This window comes from Lolium rigidum, chromosome 1 (assembly GCF_022539505.1).
Source record: "Lolium rigidum isolate FL_2022 chromosome 1, APGP_CSIRO_Lrig_0.1, whole genome shotgun sequence".
NCBI classification, from domain to species: domain Eukaryota; kingdom Viridiplantae; phylum Streptophyta; class Magnoliopsida; order Poales; family Poaceae; genus Lolium; species Lolium rigidum.
In genome coordinates this window covers 284,279,951-284,286,513 of record NC_061508.1, presented here as the reverse complement: position 1 = coordinate 284,286,513, position 6,563 = coordinate 284,279,951, and the positions used below count along the sequence as shown (strand labels likewise).

Here is a 6,563-nt window from a genome sequence, read left to right as displayed (position 1 = left end):
GGCCCACGTTGAAACATGCTAAAGTAATTCGACTGAGACATAAGTTAAGTCCGCGTTAGAGACACCTACCTTTGGGCCTTACCAAAATGGAGGATTAGGCATAATTAGATTCGTATGGAAAAAAAGGATTCGTATGCAAATGCACTTTCACATGATCGCGACTTTGTAAAATTGTATGAGAAAAAACCAGTCAATCTCAAATGCAGAGAATTAAAATGCTGCTAATATTTTGGACAGGAGGTAATACTCCATCATTTTTGATATACCAGCCTCTATTTTTTCCTTAACGTAGAGTGACCCTGTATTGGATATTTTTTTATTTTGGGTGACAATGCGAGGCGAATATTTTCTCGCGTGATAAGACGCGCGGTCGTCGTCTGTTTGTTAGGTCGTCGGCTGGCTGATCTATTTTTCTTTGTGGCTGTCTGCCTGTCTATTGCATGGCACAGTTGTACTAGCCTTGACTAACCGTGGAAAAATTGAGTATGTCTTGTCTGACCACCATTATCTTCAGCGGCGAAATGCACAAACGCACAGGATGTGGAAAAATGCACACCTGTTCCCTATACAGCTCGAAAGTCATTGCTCTGGAAAAAGAATGTGGAAATTTAGGGTCCAATGTGATGTTTTCCCCCATCAGGCCAATCGATGTCTATAAATACGGCCATCCGGCAAGCGCAGCAGGATATACAAAGCTGAAAACTCATCACAATTCAGAGAGTGGAATCTAGGAAGCTGAACAGACTGAGCTCTGATGGGGTCCTTCGCGAGAGCTGGCCGTTTCCTGGTACTCCTCCAGATCGCCCTGTTCCTCGTCTTCTCCGCGGTGATCATGAGCGGCTCGCGCGGCAGCGGCCCGGGACATCAGTGGTTAGTGTGCTTCCGAACTGTTCCTTCACCCTCTTCGATCGTCGTCGCCTCCCACGTTGAAAAACTCTAACGTTATGAGCAGTTCATTGTAACTGAATATTCATGGATGCTTGGACTATGTACTTCCTTGCAGCTGGCGGTGGTGCCCTGAACCCTAACCGTCCTGGGTGCATTGGCGGATCGTGCCCGTCACCTGGTAGACCCTACACTCGACCCTGCACGTACAAGTTGTGCCCACCACCGGCTGGTGGTCAACCCTAATACCTGCAGACCCCCTCTCACGAATAATGGAAGGGTATATGCTCAGCTGATGCATGCCTCAATGCCGCTACAACTGCATGTGCCCACCAGCTGATGCTGCCACCACCTTATACTGAACCGATGATAGTACTATCGACTCTACGTGTACTTACAGCTTTAATACTCCGAATAAAACTATATGGTTGGCACTGATACGAATAATGGTTGTGTGATCGGTTCAAACACTAGTAGAAAAACGTCCATTCGTACCGGCACTAAAGCCCCCCCCCCCCCCCCCCTTCGTACCGGTTGCTTACGAACCGGTATAAAAGGGGCCTCCACGTGGGCCACCAGGAGAGCTCAGGGCTAAGGATCTTTGGTACCGGTTGGTAATACGAACCGGTACCAAAGGTTCCCCCGCGGCAGTGGAATTTGCCCAAATCTCGCCGCGCAGAATTGGCTTTTTAGGGTTTTGGAGAGGTTTAGGGATATCGGTTTGTTTCATATCGCGTCGATGCACCAGAAACGCGTTTGGGTTTAGGTAGTACATGAAGATCAAGATGATGCATAGCAAGTTGGTGCATATAATATAACACACATGTTATTGCATAAGATCGCAAATTAAGTAGCACTATGCATGAAGATCGATCTTCATGCATAGTGGTGCTCTCCGAGGCGTACTCTATATATGTCTATTACATGTAGCATAGTGGTACTCTTCGAGTCAACTATATATGTAACATGTACATCTTCATTCATAGTGGTGCTCGCGAGTGGTGGTATGACGTCCCGAAGGAAAAATCCCGCCAATTCCTCGCCTATTGCTATGAAGCGGTCATCGATTGAGAGCTTGTTCCGCTTTCTTGCCAACTATAAAAGAATAAGATACAAATGAATACATGAAACAACTATTACTGAAACTCAAGCATAACTTATGATAACAAAACAAATTTGTGAAGATTGTTTTTGTACCTCTTTATTTCTTTCATTATTCGTTCTCTCGTTGACAATTCTGCGGATGTACTCGCAAACGAAGAATCCACAGAGATCGGTCCCCGGAGGTTGTTGCGGGCATTTCTTTACAAGAATATAATTCAATCAAACAATAGTCAAGTATGATAATTAAAAGGTGTGTGGACCTAGGTAGTACTACTTACTTTCGCACGCCATCGCAGCTTCGGTGTCCATTCACGGGACGTATCTTCCTTGATGAAAGTTTGCCATACGCTGCTCGACAAAAGAAAATGCATAAAAGAGTCATCAATTAGTTCAAAGCAGGAAATTAACGAAACAAACCGATAAGAATTAAAATTACCTTCCGAGCATTAAAAAACAAGACACGTATAGATCCTTTTTTTTGCTTAGTGAGTCCAAGACTTCAACTTCTCCAATTTCCAAATTGATGACGAGAAGAATAAAGTGAAACCTACGCACGTTTCAATAAGTAGTGTCATATATATAAGTCATTAGTTAAAATTTTGACATACGGTGAGCAAAATATAATGTGTTATAAGACAGTAAGACTCACTCGAAGTTGTAAGGCCAAAGTATTAGCTTTTTGTCACGTTGTCGCTTCAAAAACCTTAGCAAAGTCTGCGGTGTATCCTTGTTATAGAGGGGATTCTCTATGGTTTTAACATGCATTGTGTTCGGGTCAATGAACCCAATGTCTGTGATATCGTCCCTTTTGCATTCGAGCATCTTCGATCTGCATAATATAGCGCACAAAAGATTATAATCTGCGGACAATGAACGACTTCTCAAATTAAATAAATAAATCACTTACAGACAATAGCAACTGATGATTGATTTGTCGAGGGCCCGGAGATTGTATAACTGAAAGAGTTCGGCGAAGTCAACGTTCACACAGTACTTCTGGAAGTAGTGCTCTTCCCTAACTCGCACCATGATAGTCTGGATCCCTTCCTTTGAGGCCTTAAGGTACCACGAATGCAAGTTACGCATACATGTTGGTACCTTCCTGAGATTCTCGACCAAATCTTTCCCTTGAACAAACTGATATGCTCGTTCAGCTAAGACGTAATCAGTTGCGTCTTGTCGAGAACTTTGAACGGTCTTCCCGTCAAACACCTTGAGAGGGGCGACCGATTGAACGGGTTGTTGTCCGAGCTGGTAGACACCGTGTATCCCTTTTATCTCCCCGATACCCGATTGAACGGGTTTTGTCGCCTCGATCATCTTGTCATACGACCTTTCAATAGAACGCGCATAGTCGATGGCGGCGATGGTACAGGGTCATATAGATTGTCAACGGTACGCACAACTTTCTCCCGATCTAGTGTCTTCTCGAAAGGTATCTCTCGGCACTTTCGGTGCAAAAATTTCTTCACCTCGGCCTGAACGGCCTCCGCGTTTTCCTCCGGAGTTTTTCCCAAGGTAACTTCTCGGTAGGCGGCAGTTGTTTCTCCTTTGTAGCTTTCTTCCTAGGCGGCGTACCGTTCCGCTTAACGGACGCTGTCTTACGCGGAGGATCTCGAGATGGTGGACTCACGCAGGGGTCCCTCTCAGGTAGGTGTGGACTTGGCTGCTCACCAGGACTGCCACCAGGAGGAGTCGATGGCATTTGCTGCTCATGTGTAGGAGTCGGTGGCCTTTGCAAAAGGACGACGTACTTCTTCGGCCATAGGGCGAAACCGTGCTTGACATCGGCCAGTGTCCTCTCATCTTCACCTCTAGGAATATCAAGCTCCACTTTTTCAAAACACGAAACAACTTCATCCACCCCGACACGAACACAACCAGGTGGAATGGGCATATGATGGTGCATTGCTCCATCTTCACTTGGGTACACATAGCCGACCGCCACCTTAACGTACGCGGTCCCGATTAACATATGTAGCTCGCAATCTGTCTTCTCCGTGACATAATCCACGGGGTAGCTTCCTCCACATCCGTCAAGATGCGAGGAACCGACACCGCTTCTTCGCTGAGATGGGGCAGCGATCGGCTTGTGGATCCCGTAGAAACAACTGGCTGATCGGGTGCCCTCTCGATTTCTCTCAAGAGCCTCCACCCTAGATAACAACTCCGTTACAATGTCGGCGTCCTTCTTCTTCTTTCGCGAACGGCTTCTATAAGTGTCGGCGCTGTCCGGCCACGCTTCCTTCATGGTGAGACTCGGGCGAGCTCGTACCCGTCCAACATGTTCAGGGTTCCCCGCAGCGAGTGTCGCTCGTCATTCTCTCGATCGGGAATGTACTCTCCCTTTCCGACCTTTTCAATTGCATCTACAAGCTTCGGTACAATTGCCTCAATTTTTTCTTTCCATTTTCCCTTCGCAACGATCAGCCCTGTCTTTGGGTCCAACCCTGCCCCATGAGCGAACAACCGAACTTGGACCGTTCGGGCCAGTCCCATGTCCGTGGAGTGATTCCATGATCAATCAGCTTTATTCTCAAACGCTGTCCACTTCGGAATGGCACTCTTGTAGCCACCCGACCCCAAATGATGCGGAAGTTTCTTCTTTGCAGCATTTTCGGTATTTTTCTTCGATCGGGACACAAAAGTAGACGATTGCTTATACTCCTTAAATGCGGCCCGGTGATCTTTTATCTTCACTAGATTATCATCGAATACTGGATCTTCATTCTTATATTTGTCCCATAAATTTTTCTTGAAGGTCCGGAATTGTATGGCCATCTTCTTCCATGTCCATTCCTTGACTTTATTCTTCCGGCCTTCCGTCATGTCTTCCGGTAGGCTGAACTTTGTCAGTAGCGTGTCCCAAAGAAATTTTTTCATCGTGTCGTTGACATAACTAGCACCACTCTCCGGGTTCTTCGGCTTATGCCACTCTTGAATGCTGATTGGTACATGGTCCCTAACAATAACTCCGGATTGACTTGTAAATTTGCGGCAAAACTCCTTGGGCTGCACTGGTTCACCATTATCCTTGAATGCCGTGAGGGCTAACCTGCCCTCGCCCTTTAGCACCTGCGTCGGGCCTCGTTTTGATCTAACAGACTTGCTCGATGATCCAGAAGGCTAAAACAAAAAATTATTCGTTAATAAGTGCAATACAAATAAATGAATGCATCTAGGGATGAACATATAGACTAATTGATACATAGATATACACCTCGCCGGAGTTTGTGATGGACACTTCGTTGTCTCTTCTAATTTGTTCGGACTCAAGTCCCTCGCCGAAATCATTCAGAAAGTCTTGGAAATCGTTGTCATCTCCATCGTCGGGTTCCGGACCACGGGCACTCTCATAGATCAATTGCTGCACCGCTTCTTCCCCCTCCTCATCTCGGACGAAGGTGCCGTCCTCCATACCTCAATGTCACTGCAAAATTAAGAAAGCACTTATAACCAGAGACAAATATCCCTGCAACTATAACCAGCACTTATAACCAGAGACAAATATCATATATTTGCAACAGCAGCAACAATTGTTTTAAATGAACAATTCCCATCTCAAATTACATAACCAGAGAATGAATTTAAAATAAAAAAAGTCATACTGCCTAGTGTCCAGAGAATGATACACTGACAATATACAACATCATCTATGCATACTACTAACTACTGCTAACTAAATGTATGAATGCATTACTGTTTCAAGAACACAAAGCAAATGTATGAATGCATATTTATTTAACATATTTATTGTGATCTTTTCTAAACTGACATGAAATCAACTGTAGCCAGAGAACTATAGTTAAATGAACCAAGAATTTGCTACTGACATTTCACCATTTTCTAGAAATTCCTGAATCTCAAGCAACCGAGGATATTCAAATATTCACGAAATTTGAATTCAAATTCTGTTTGCAAATCTAGTCTGGCTGTTCCGTTGCACTGTCTGCGAGCGGTGCGTAGCTGAAAAACTCTCTCTAAAGAAAACTGCACACTGAACAAAGAAAACTTCACACTAAAGAGTTGAAGCAAATCAGAAAGTGTGAGGCGCCGATAACACACAATGCAGTTCAGAGAAAATTCAGAATGACATGGACAACGAACGAGCCAGGTACTTAACATTTCCTTTTGATGATGAAGTTAGGAGGTCAGGACATCGAAACTAATCATCCATCCCCCATTAGATCGGCTATCTGCCGGAGGTGAGGTGACGCTGCTGTTACTAACCTTACTATAGTTCCTTACTAACCCAGCTAATAATCCATACCAGCTCCTTACAAACCAGGCTACTGAAGACTAATCAACCGGCGAAGTTACGAGCAAATTCCAAAACAATCTTTGCCTGCCGACCCCAAACTTGCACTGCCAAGAACTCACGCGTCGGCCCACGCGGCGAACATTGGAATGTGCGCGACAGACCCGCCGGGCCTGACCGGCAGCGGCGACGCCGAGGTGACCCACGAGCCCATGGGCAGCGACAGCGAGCTTGCCTGCAGCTTCGGTGCCGCGTGGCCCGCGAAGAGCATGGCGAGGCCACCTCCCTGGTCTGGCTTCCTTCATGGTGAGACCTG

General features: G+C 45.7%; 1 long non-coding RNA gene across 1 annotated transcript; it reads left to right on the top strand.

Moving 5' to 3' along the window:
- Positions 1-823: 823 nt before the first annotated feature.
- On the top strand, positions 824-1,323 carry LOC124683830. The gene is made up of 2 exons (XR_006996830.1): positions 824-870; positions 1,004-1,323. It is a non-coding gene; the product is annotated as an uncharacterized LOC124683830 (long non-coding RNA).
- The last annotated feature ends 5,240 nt before the right edge of the window (positions 1,324-6,563 follow it).